This window comes from Triturus cristatus, chromosome 9, assembly GCF_964204655.1.
Source record: "Triturus cristatus chromosome 9, aTriCri1.1, whole genome shotgun sequence".
NCBI lineage: Eukaryota > Metazoa > Chordata > Amphibia > Caudata > Salamandridae > Triturus > Triturus cristatus.
Window position 1 is genome coordinate 34,194,076 of NC_140592.1, and position 13,351 is coordinate 34,207,426.

At 51.4% G+C, this 13,351-nt stretch overlaps 1 protein-coding gene across 1 annotated transcript in view; it reads left to right on the plus strand.

Annotated features, from left to right (window-relative positions):
• Positions 1-3,127: 3,127 nt before the first annotated feature.
• Positions 3,128-13,351, plus strand: part of LOC146797319 (laminin subunit beta-1-like) — a 398,209-nt gene continuing 387,985 nt past the window's right edge. Inside the window, exon 1 of the mRNA XM_085624319.1 lies at positions 3,128-3,903. The gene's annotated coding sequence lies outside the window, so the exon portion shown is untranslated. The remainder of the gene's footprint in view (positions 3,904-13,351) is intronic.

Here is a 13,351-nt window from a genome sequence, read left to right on the forward strand (position 1 = left end):
GAGCTCAGTATGCCCTCAGCGTGGTTTGAAAATGCTTGAAAACAAGGCCCAGCCTGGCACATGCCCACTCCTCTCAACTCAGGGCCCAGCCGGTAGTGCACATGCGTGACTCGTGCCAATGTTGAGACCTGATATTGTCCAGGATCAGCTCATTAAATGCTCAAGCAGGCCCATCCACCGCTGAACCACACAGGGTTCTATATCATTACTGCCGTTCCACGAGCGGCCCAGCAGCCGACACGCCAGTCTCGACCATGTCATTCACAGTGATCAGACCCCGGCGGCCGCACATATCCACACTTGGCTCCTCACCTCCTGCTCTCACGTTGAATCCACCACTGCGGGCCAGGTATGTAGGGCAGGATCTCTCGTGGCAAGGCAGCATCCACGTGGGTCCATGTCCCGCATGACCGAGGCAATTGCAGACCTCGTCTGAGGCCGCTGCGCCCTCATCAGTCTCAACTTGCACAAGGAATCCTCAGCAATATGGAAACCGCCACAACCTGCCCACTCCCGCAAGGCAACGGGCCGCGGCAGCACCTATGCTCTCTCCAGATGGGGCCCCGCACACATAGGGTCCTCACTCAAGATGGAGGCCAAGCCCTGTCTCAGTCCGAAGGGCCGGCCGGGTGATGCGGGAGACTGCGCATCATCAGTGGTGCGGGACAACCGCCCGAAGCTGTCTCTCCGTTATGCAAATGGTGGGACGCCTCAGCGAGTCCCCCGCCCGACCTCCAACGGCAGGCCTTGTCCACGCCGCCTCCCAGGATCGAAACTCGCGGTGTGACAGGAATGCAGTCGCCCGCCAGGCTCCCCCGCGGCCCTAGCCCAGATATGGCAGCTGGGAAAGGTTTCTCCACCGCACCTCCCCGCAGGCAATGCCCCGGCGTAGTTTTCAAGTGGGGATGGCTCTCCTGTGTCCCGGATAGTGAGAGGATTATAGCTCGGCCGGCAGAGCGTGCTCAGCAAGCGGCCATCTTGCAGAGCGGTTAGACCACCCCCCCGCATAAAACCAATCCTTAAAGGCATTTTCCTCTTTCAGAACGACGAAGTACTGCACATTACCTCTCTGGCGCAGGAGTGCCTGTCAATCACATTACCTCTCAAGCATAAGTCACACATCTGTCGCACTGATGCCTTCCGCACATACTCTCTCTAGTAAGAGTGCCTGTCACCCACATTACCTCTCCAGTACTCCAGCATAAGTCACACATACTGCCTGTCTGTCGCACTGATGCCTTCCGCACATACTCTCTCTAGTGAGAGTGCCTGTCACCCACATTACCTCTCCAGTACTCCAGCGTTAGTCACACATACTACCTGTCTGTCGCACTGATTCCTTCCGCACATACTCTCTCTAGTAAGAGTGCCTGTCAGTCTCATTACCTCTCCAGTACTCCAGCATAAGTCACAGATACTACCTGTCTGTCGCACTGATGCCTTCCGCACATACTCTCTCTAGTAAGAGTGCCTGTCACCCACATTACCTCTCCAGTACTCCAGCATAAGTCACACATACTACCTGTCTGTCGCACTGATTCCTTCCGCACATACTCTCTCTAGTAAGAGTGCCTGTCACCCACATTACCTCTCCAGTACTCCAGCGTTAGTCACACATACTACCTGTCTGTCGCACTGATGCCTTCCGCACATACTCTCTCTAGTAAGAGTGCCTGTCACCCACATTACCTCTCCAGTACTCCAGCATAAGTCACACATACTACCTGTCTGTCGCACTGATGCCTTCCGCACATACTCTCTCTAGTAAGAGTGCCTGTCACCCACATTACCTCTCCAGTACTCCAGCATAAGTCACACATACTACCTGTCTGTCGCACTGATTCCTTCCACACATACTCTCTCTAGTAAGAGTGCCTGTCACCCACATTACCTCTCCAGTACTCCAGCATAAGTCACACATACTACCTGTCTGTCGTACTGATGCCTTCCGCACATACTCTCTCTAGTAAGAGTGCCTGTCACCCACATTACCTCTTTAGTACTCCAGCATAAGTCACACATACTACCTGTCTGTCGCACTGATTCCTTCCGCACATACTCTCTCTAGTAAGAGTGCCTGTCACCCACATTACCTCTTTAGTACTCCAGCATAAGTCATACATACTACCTGTCTGTCGCACTGATGCCTTCCGCACATACTCTCTCTAGTAAGAGTGCCTGTCACCCACATTACCTCTCCAGTACTCCAGCATAAGTCATACATACTACCTGTCTGTCGCACTGATGCCTTCCGCACATACTCTCTCTAGTAAGAGTGCCTGTCAGTCTCATTACCTCTCCAGTACTCCAGCATAAGTCATACATACTACCTGTCTGTCGCACTGATGTCTTCCGCACATACTCTCTCTAGTAAGAGTGCCTGTCAGTCTCATTACCTCTCCAGTACTCCAGCATGAGTCACACATACTACCTGTCTGTCGCACTGATGCCTTCCGCACATACTCTCTCTAGTAAGAGTGCCTGTCAGTCTCATTACCTCTCCAGTACTCCAGCATAAGTCACAGATACTACCTGTCTGTCGCACTGATGTCTTCCGCACATACTCTCTCTAGTAAGAGTGCCTGTCAGTCTCATTACCTCTCCAGTACTCCAGCATAAGTCACACATACTACCTGTCTGTCGCACTGATTCCTTCCGCACATACTCTCTCTAGTAAGAGTGCCTGTCACCCACATTACCTCTTCAGTGCACGCCACCATCCCCGTATTTCACACCTCTTGTGCACCCCTTCTCACAGGTGCATGATCCGACAGGGCTAGCGTCTTGCACAGCACTCCTTGACGGGAGCTTCAGCTCCCCTGAGCTGAGGGCAGTCACGTGGTAAATAAACCTTTTCACTGTGTGACATTTTGTCCTTGGGAACAGCCGAATAAACACAATAACCTTTTCATGTCTGCCACTTTGGTGCCAGCAGCACCAGCTCTGGGTCTTTGGTGAAACCTGACCTGCGGCGGGCCGAGGGGACATGGACACATTATACCTGTGTGCATGAATGTACCTGAGTGTGCACAGAGGGCGAGGCTGCCTGGACCCTCCCACCCTGGCACCGCTCCTGAGGAGGAGGGTGGAAGAGGCTGGGAGGTGGAGACCGGGAGGTGGAAAGAGTGAGAAGCTGAGGGGGGGGGGGCTGGGATGGGGCGACTGACAGGAGAGCTGCAGTCCCGAAGGAGGGCACTGAACGGGCAGTGATGAAAGGAGGCGCACTGGACACTCACTGCTGAAGGAAGGAGGAGGGTGAATGGGCAGCAGTGAAATGACAGGATAATCTCCCGGCACTGCAGCGCGAACAGCGGGAGTCCAGAAGAACTGCAAAAAAAGGGGGAGCCCTGGGCACGCGCTGCTGAAGGAGAGTGCCCCGTCAGTGCAGTGCTGACAGCGGGAGTCCTGAAGAACGGCAAAAAGGGGGAACCCGGGGCACGCGCTGCTGAAGGAGAGTCCCCCAGTGCAGTGCTGACAGCGGGAGTCCTGAAGAAGAACTACATAAAAGGGGGAGCCCTGGGCACGCGCTGCTGAAGGAGAGTGCCCCGACAGTGCCGTGCTGACAGCGGGAGTCCTGAAGAAGAACTACATAAAAGGGGGAGCCCTGGGCACGCGCTGCTGAAGGAGAGTGCCCCGACAGTACAGTGCTGACAGCGGGAGTCCTGAAGAACTGCAAAGAGGGGGAGCCCTGGGCACGCGCTGCTGAAGGAGAGTGCCCCGACAGTACAGTGCTGACAGCGGGAGTCCTCGGCAGGAAGTGCTGGAAAGAGGGCACTGATGAGAGGAGTGACCCTTGCTATTTAGTGGTGACAGCGGGCACCCTGGGCAGGCGCTGCTGAAAGGTGGAGCATTACTGACGCAAGGTAGCCCGAGCAGCTGGACTCAAAAGCACAAGTGTGAGAGGTGAGCGGGCACTCGGCCCTGCGTTTACTGTTTCCCTGCGCTCCTCCTTTCTACTCCTGAGGCGATGCCATCTCTTCCGGGACAAGCAGAGCGCGCCCTTTGTACCTGAGACTTTCTTGCTGCGCTGGTGTTTGCTCTCTGGGGCCCCGGTTTCTGCGCCTCCTTCCAGTTCACCTGTCTGTCACTTACATGTATGATGCAGTGCAATCAAGTGCGGCGCAGTTGCATTCAATGCACTGCTGTTACATGTGGTCTGCAGTGCAGCTACATACAGCGCAGTTACATGCGGCACAGTTACATGCAGTGCAATGCAGTTGCAAACAGCGTCGTTTCATGCAGTACAGTTACATGCAGGGCAGTTATATGGGGGGAAGCTTCTTGCAGTACAGTTACTTGCAGTGCAGTTACACGCAGCGCAGTGCCGTGCCGTGCATGCAGCACAGTCACATGTAGAGCAGTGCAGCGCAGTTACATGCAGCACAGTTACATTTGACTGTTACTTTCAGTGCAGTGCAGTTACATGCAGCACAGTTACATGCAGTGTAGTTACATGTAGTGTAGTTACGTGCAGTTACATGCGGCGCAGTTACATGAAGTGCAGTTACACGCAGCACAGTTGCATGCAGCACAGTCACATGCAGAGCAGTGCAGCGCAGTTACATTTGACTGTTACTTTCAGTGCAGTGCAGTTACATGCAGCACAGTTACATGCAGTGTAGTTACATGTAGTGTAGTTACGTGCAGTTACATGCAGAGGCAGAGCAGTTGCATGCAGTACAGTTGCATGCAGTACCATTGCATGTAGTGCAGTGCAGTTACATGCAGTGCAGTTGCATGCAGTACCATTGCATGTAGTGCAGTGCAGTTCCATGCAGTTGCATGCAGTTACATGCAGCGTAAGCCTTTGGGTTGTGTGATGCTCTGTTAATACCACACCGTGAAGTTCAGGTCCGTTTTGGAAAACCTTGGGAATGCGCTGAGGCGAGTGGGCAGGAGATGGGCAGGTAGAAAGGCAGACGGGCACAGGCAGAGAGCCAGGGTAGTGCTCAGGTGGGCACAGGAGGAAGTGACCCGCCGGTAGAGGTCAGAGCTGAGAAGGATGGAAAGTTGTGCAGGGGACAAGGCACGGGTGGGTGGCGGGAGGAGAGGGGAGTAACCAGTTTAGAAGTGGGCAGAGGACACATGCGGTGCACAGGTAGGGGGTGGGAATGGATGTGGTGCGTGACTAAGTAATGGTTGAATGAATAGTTGTCAATGCGAGGAGCTGCACGGGTGAGGGTGAACAGGTGGGTAGGTGGAGCTAGTGAGCTAAGCTACGGAGTGGGCTACTCCGGGCATGGGCTGGTCAGGCTGTTTGTACTTTCCGGTGAGCAAGCCAGCATAGGGACAGCCGGGCCAAGTGTCTGGCCAGCATAGGGAGAGCTAGGCCATGGGTCTGGCCAGCATAGGAACAGCCATGTCATGGGTTTACCAGACTTAGGGAGGGTCCGGTCATGGGTCTGGCCAGCATAGGGAGAGCTGGTTCATGAGTCTGGCCAGCATAGGGAGAGCTGGGCGATGGGTCTGGCCAAACTTATCGAGAGTCGGGTCATGGGTCTGACCAGCACAGGGAGAGCCAGGTCATGAGTCTGGCCAGCATAGGGACAGCCATGTCATGGGTCTACCAGACTTAAGGAGAGTCGGGTCATGGGTCTGGCCAGCATAGGGAGAGCCGGGTAATGAGTCTGGCCAGCATAGGGAGAGCCGGGGGATGGGTCTATCAGACTTAAGGAGAGTCGGGTCATGAGTCTGGCCAGCACAGGGAGAGTCAGGTCATGAGTCTGGCCAGCACAGGGACAGCCATGTCATGGGTCTACCAGACTTAAGGAGAGTCGGGTCATGTGTCTGGCCAGCACAGGGAGAGCTAGGTCATGAGTCTGGCCAGCAGAGGGCGAGCTGGGCGATGGGTCTGGCCAAACTTATTGAGAGTCGGGTCATGGGTCTGGCCAGCACAGGGAGAGCCAGGTCATGAGTCTGGCCAGCATAGGGACAGCCATGTCATGGGTCTACCAGACTTAAGGAGAGTCGGGTCATGGGTCTGGCCAGCACAGGGAGAGCTAGGTCATGAGTCTGGCCAGCATAGGGACAGCCATGTCATGCGTCTACCAGACTTAGGGAGAGCCGGGTCATGGGTCTGGCCAGCATAAGGAGAGCCCAGTCATGAGTCTGGCCAGCATAGGGACAGACACGTCATGGGTCTACCAGACTTAAGGAGAGCCGGGTCATGGGTCTGGCCAGCATAAGGAGAACCGGGTCATAGGGAGAGCCGGGCGATGGGTCTGGCCAAACTTATTGAGAGTCGGGTCATGGGTCTGGCCAGCATTGGGAGAGCCAGGTCATGAGTCTGGCCAGCATAGGGACAGCCATGTCATGGGTCTACCAGACTTAGGGAGAGCCGGGTCATGGGTCTGGCCAGCATAGGGAGAGCCGGGTCATGAGTCTGGCCAGCATAGGGACAGCCATGTCATGGGTCTACCAGACTTAAGGAGAGTCGGGTCATGGGACTGGCCAGCACAGGGAGAGCTAGGTCATGAGTCTGGCCAGCATAGGGACAGCCATGTCATGGGTCTACCAGACTTTGGGAGAGCCGAGTCATGAGTCTGACCAGCATAGGGACAGCCACGTCATGGGTCTACCAGACTTAGGGAGAGCCGGGTCATGGGTCTGGTCAGCATAAGGAGAGCCGGGTCATAGGTCTACCAGACTTAGGGAGAGTCGGGTCATTTGTCAGGCCAGTATAAGGAGAGCCGGGCTATGAGTCTGGCAAGCATAGGAAGAGCCGGGCCTGGGGACTGGCAGACTTAGGGAGGGCAAGGTCATGGGTCTGCCAAGCATAGAGAGAGCAGGGCGATGGGTCTACCAGACTTAAGGAGAGTCGGGTCATGGGTCTGGCTAGCATAGGGAGAGCCGGGTCATGGGTCTACCAGACTTAGGGAGAGTCGGGTCATGGATCAGGCCAGCCTAGGTGGAGAGCCTGGTTATGAGTCTGCCATGCAAAGGTAGAGCCGGGCCTGGGGTCTGCCAGACTTAGGGAGGGCAAGTCATAGGTCTACCAAGCATAGAGAGAGTCATGAGTCTGACCAGCATAGGGACAGCCACGTCATGGGTCTACCAGACTTAGGGAGAGTCGGGTCATGGGTCTGGCCAGCATAGGGAGAGCCGGGCCTGGGGACTGCCAGACTTTAGGGATAGTAAGGTCATGGGTCTTCCAAGCATATGGAGAGCCGGGCTATGAGTGTGGCCAGCATAGGGAGAGCCGGACTGCCAGACTTAAGGAGAGTGAGGTCATGGGTCTGGCCAGCATAGGGAGAGTCGTGTTATCGGTCTCGCCAGCATAGGGAGAGCCAGGCTATGGTCTGGCCAACACAGGGAGAGCAGGCCCATAGGTCTGCCAGACTTAGGGAGAGTGGGGTCATGGGTCTGGCCAGCATAGGGAGAGTCGGGTGCCACTGGACAACATCTTACTCTCACTCCAGTTCAACTTAAAAAACCCCAGGGGCATATTCATCAAGGGTATGTGTCGCACTTGCACCAGGCAACGTGGTACACGTGCAATGCAAATCCAAAATGCGATCTATCAAGCCATGCAAGGCCACTTTGCGTGCCCCCGAGCAACTTGATATATTAGGAGTAACTCAACGCAGCTCAAATCGCTGCGTTACGGTACTCTGCCCCAGGGAGGTGTTCCATAGGAGTTGCATTGGTGTTCCCATGCATTAGGCCTCCCCCCGCTCTTACCTACGGCCGTCGCGGGGCGGCATTAACAGGAATCGCCACCATTGTAAAGGCATATGAGTTGTAATGGTAGTTTGGTAAAGGCATACAGGTAAAGGCATGCGTTGTAAAGTCATACAACCATCGATAGTCAATATATGAAAGCATCAATTAATATAAAGTTCCTACTTCCACAACAAGATCGCTGATATACACAACAGCTTCAGCACTCAACAGATGCACGCCACGACCGAAACCCCGCCCCCCACCACCACCCTCCGTGCCTGGACCCCGATCAGCACCGAAGACACCGCCCGCACAATGAACTCCATCCACTCCGGATCCCCTACCGACCCCTGCCCTCACCACGTCTTCAACAAGGCCGACGCTGTCATCGCACCCCACCTGCGGGACATCATCAACTCCTCCTTCGACACCGCCACCTTCCCGGAGAGCTGGAAGCACGCCGAACTCACAGCTCTACTAAAGAAGCCATCAGCCGACCCCTCCGACCTCAAGAACTACCGCCCCATCTCCCTGCTCCCGTTTCCTGCAAAGGTCATCGAGAAGACCGTCAACAAACAGCTGGCCACCTTCCTCGAGACGAACGGTTCCCTCGACCTCTCGCAGTCTGGCTTCCGGGCCAACCACAGCACCGAGACCGCCCTGATCGCAGCCACCGATGACATCCGAGCACTGCTTGACAACGGAGAAACAGCAGCCCTCATCCTCCTAGACCTCTCCGCGGCCTTCGACACTGTCTGCCACCGTACACTAGTGCAGCGTCTCAGCAACGTCGGAATACAGGGAAAGGCATTGGAGTGGATCACCTCCTTCCTCGCAGGAAGGACACAGAGAGTACGCCTCCCCCCGTTCAGATCTGAAGCCACCGAAGTCATCTGTGGTGTTCCTCAAGGCCCCTCGCTCAGTCCTACCCTCTTCAACATCTACATGAGCCCTCTTGCAGACATCGCACGCCAGCACAACCTCAACATCATCTCCTACGCCGACGACACCCAGCTGATTCTCTCCCTCACCAACGACCCCGCCACCGCCAGAGCCAACCTTCACGAAGGGATGAAAGAGGTAGCCGAATGGATGAGGAACAGCCGCCTGAAACTGAACTCGGACAAGACGGAAGTCCTCATCCTGGGTTCCTCACCCTCCGCCTGGGACGACTCGTGGTGGCCCCCCGCCCTAGGCAGCGCACCCAAACCAACAGACCACGCACGCAACCTGGGCTTCATCCTGGACTCCTCCCTCTCCATGACCAGACAAGTCAACGCCGTCTCCTCGTCGTGCTTCAACATACTGCGCATGCTACGTAAGATCTTCCGGTGGATCCCCACCGAGACCAGGAAGACGGTCACCCAGGCCCTCGTCACCAGCCGTCTGGACTACGGCAACGCCCTCTACACCGGAACCACCGCCAAACTCCAGAAGAGACTCCAGCGGATCCAGAACGCCTCAGCACGACTCATCCTGGACATCCCCCGTCGCGGCCACATCTCCGGACACCTGAGAGACCTGCACTGGCTCCCGGTCAACAAGAGGATCACCTTCCGACTCCTCACCCACGCACACAAAGCCCTACACAACCAAGGCCCAGGATACCTAAACAGCCGCCTCAACTTCTACGCACCCAATCGCCAGCTTCGATCGACCGGCCACGCCCTTGCCGCCGTCCCCCGCATCCGAAGAGCCACCACAGGGGGACGGTCCTTCTCCTACCTCGCCGCCAAGACATGGAACTCCCTCCCGACCCACCTCCGCCTGACCCAGGACCACCTCGCCTTCAGGAAGCAGCTCAAGACCTGGCTGTTCGAGCAGTAGCGGACCCCCCCCCCCCTCCCCCGGCGCCTTGAGACCCTCTGGGTGAGTAGTGCGCTATATAAATGCTTGATTGATTGATTGAAACCAAATCAAATTTATAAAAGAGGAAAATGAACTAACATGGAGTTGCCTCAAAAGGGAAAGGTTTAGAAAATCAGTTCTCCCATGAACAGAGGACCATACTCTGCACTAGGCAGTCTCGAAAGTGGACAAAACATTTCTGAGCAGAAATCTACTCTGCACTAGCTTAATTCACACAATTCTAACATTTGCTACACTTACACATTGTTCGCATATAACAATCCAATCAAGTTAGAATGAATATATAAAATCTCGGCTCATTAGTTTCTCAGAATCCTCCACATCACAGCTTTTCTCAACATCCTTCAATCTTAGATTTCCTGAAACAAAACGGGATACACTGGACTCTGCAGGAGTATGACTGCAACCAGTTATAACATTCCATGATTTTCCGGGTAAAAGAAAACATTTCAAATGGGAAAGAAAGCAAAAGAACATTGTGTTTCTTAATTTGGACTTCAGCTTGATCCAGAAATAAAAGTTCACATGTCATGGAGCAAGATGGCAGCCCATTTCGCCATGTTAAAATGCAGGCCTACGATACCTATGGTCAAATTCAAGGTAAACCATATGCAGTTAATAACATTTGCGTGTTTACATGGTAATGTCGATTTAATGCAATAACTTTTCATAGGAAAACTCCCGTCCAGTTACAAGTAGCATGCCCTGTCTCTGCTTAGACATTCCTTATTTCCATTGCAATAAATTCTCTAATCACATCTTCTCTGTAACATCACCTTGACTATGGGAAACTCTGCCTTTCCAAGGGGCAAATAATGAAGGGATAGCGATAAATAACGCAAAGCGTGCTTAGTGGTTTTTTATTTATCGCCGTCTATCTCTGGATTTTATCGCCCTGGTAGCGCGTTATTAACAACGCGTTTCTCCAGGGCAATAAAAATTCGTATCAGCATAATCCACCCCAATGTTAGGGATAGGTAAGTCTACATTTTAGCAGACGTTTGTTTTGGGCGAAAACAACGGTTTCCTCCAAAAGCTAACGTCTGCTTAAATGCTGGGGCAGCCTTGTAAATATCGCGATGTGCACATCAGCGATATTTGCAAGGTTGTACTGACCAGTGACGCCCACTTTGCATCTCATTAGAGATGCAAAGGGAGACGTCGGGTAAAAGGGTGCTAACATGCGCTAATGCATGTTATCACCCTCTTGAAAATAGGGCGAAAAGATTATCTCCGCTTTTTTGGCTTTTAAAGCCAAAAAAGCGGAGATAATGCCCTTGTTAATATGCCCCTAAGTTCCTACCTCGACTTCTTGATTCCCCTCTCACATGTCTCTGTAATACCTGATTCTTTTAAATTCTGTTTTAACCTGTCTTCAGTAGAACAGTAGAATGTGTGAATCATTAATTTGTTTGTTTGTTTAAAACTGTTAAGTTTTATTTTAATGGTAATTTTATTTTTGTAGTCTATGTTTAGTTTATATGGAGTTGACTTTTGTTTGTTTGCATTTCTTATTACCCTGCACAGCAATAGGGTTTTGCCCATCAGGATGGGGGCGATGTTTGAAGGGGAGGGTAGCTCTGAATGCCGTTCTCTGTGTTGATGTGTTATGATCCCAAAGTTGATATTTTGTAAAAGAAATCACAGCTGGGCCCACTCAAAACTTTGCGTTCTGGGACTTGTAGTGTATAATTGTCATGCTACAAATACTAGAATTCACCAGCAGTAAACTCCTACAGTCCTCTCCCACCCAGAGTGTCACCCAGTGCAAACCTTTCTGCGCTACCCTACTCTGTGTTATTTTTGACATTTTCTTGATATTCGCGTAAAAACCATCCTATGACGCCTGACTCTATTGAGTGTCTCTTGAGGTATTCACATGGCCTCAGCACACAGCGCTATATTGAATTATAATTTATAATGTACCCAGTGAGGCAGGGAAAGTGAGGCGCCTGACTGTCTTTGATTGTAAACCTGTGACAGATCACTACCGGCACCATGGCCCAAAATGTGATGGATAAATAGACACATATAAAGAGACAGCCTTTGCTAATCGGTCAATTTCCTCCAATTGAACTAGTTACGAAGCTTGACCACACCTAAAAAAATATACCTGCAAGGATATATTGCAAACCGAGGGTGATCGCAAACTGTTGAGTGCCTTCAGGTATTTTTTTTCCTGTCTCACTCTAGTTTTGATCCTTAAATGTGGTTGTTTTAAGTCTGGATACAGGCAGCCTTAAGATACCAATTCATTCGTTTTTCAAAGACGTTCAAGGTGAAGTTCAGACAGTGAGCTCTGGGTCGCCTCCAGTCAGCCATTGGCTTCCATGTTTTTCATGGTTTTGAATGGCTTGGGTGGGATAGACATGAAGGCCATAGATTTTACTGGGTGGTTTCATTGTTACATTTGAGTTCCAGTTCGCTTTTGGTTGTCAGGCATCAAGTAGTCCTTATGTTGGGCGAGAAATAGCATGTACTGTTTGATGTATCTACTTTGTTGAAATTGCAACATTTGTTCAGGAACTGCATGCAGTTTGGATGCCTTAGCCTGCCATAAGGAGACAGTGTCATTTACTAATCACCCAGGAATTGCTGACATGAGCACGTTCTTTGATTTATAGTTTTTTTGTTCAGGGGTAAAGATGTCTGTGCACATCGGTTTTTATTAAAGACGCAACAAAAATACCATCTTTTGGTGAAAAGTATCTACGATGCAGCATTTTGCAGTGAGCTCTTTTTAAGTTATCGACTTACAATGCAAAGTTCATCTTCTGCCTCCTTCTCATAAGATTTTGTTCTGTTCAGGACACTGTTCAGCAAAAGATCCCTCCTCCTAACTAACATAAACACGGAGGTGATCACTTGGAAGCTTGCCTCGCTGCACTGCTTCCAGCTACTGTCTGTAAATGTGGGAGTCACAGTTGCCTTACAGTGAGGCCCTAAAACGTATGCATTTATTTAAAATTATGAGGAAACTCACTTTTTATATTGTTAAACGGTTCAAACGTGTGAAACGTAAAAGCTGGTTTTATTTTTGCCCAGATAGGATATTATATTTGATCCATATTATTTTTATGGGTTCCATCAAATTTTTTTTAATAAAAATCACAAAATTGTTTACTTTTATACTGTTGCAAACGCAACATTAGTTAAGAAGAATCGTACATACCAGGCATTATTTTTATAAAGTACATTCAGCAAACGTCTCCTATATATTTGTTCTAGCATCTATTAAGGACGGTGTGTGAAATTGGCATTCTTTGCTTTCGCGTAATTACGCAAAATGTTTAGAACATTGCATGAAGTGACACATAATTATTTAAAATACTTAAGAGTATATTACTTCCTTGTGTGAATTTTGCTGCAAACAACAGTCACTCTCTTTCGGGTTGTATATGTTGTTCCTGCCCTACCACGTTATATTTTTACTGCGAACAGCGGCATAACTACATGATTCGCATAATGGCAGAATTTCGAGAATTTCACGTAACAATTTAAATTGGTCCTGGGCAAAGTCATTATTGTTCAATCCAGGGGCGTACAAGAAAAGGGTGCATGAAGTATTCCCAAAATGACCTCTCGTATATTGACCAACATTTCCACACACGACCTGACCACTTGTCTGGACCTTGCGCACCCCCGCCCATTCCTTGCTCCATAGGTTATTGTGTAACTACACACCTCTACAGCACACCTGACCACTTGTCAGGAGCATATGCACCCCCGCCCATTCCTTGCTCCATAGGTGATTGTGTAACTACACACCTCTCCAGCACTCCTGACCACTTGTCAGGAGCATATGCACCCCCGCCCATTC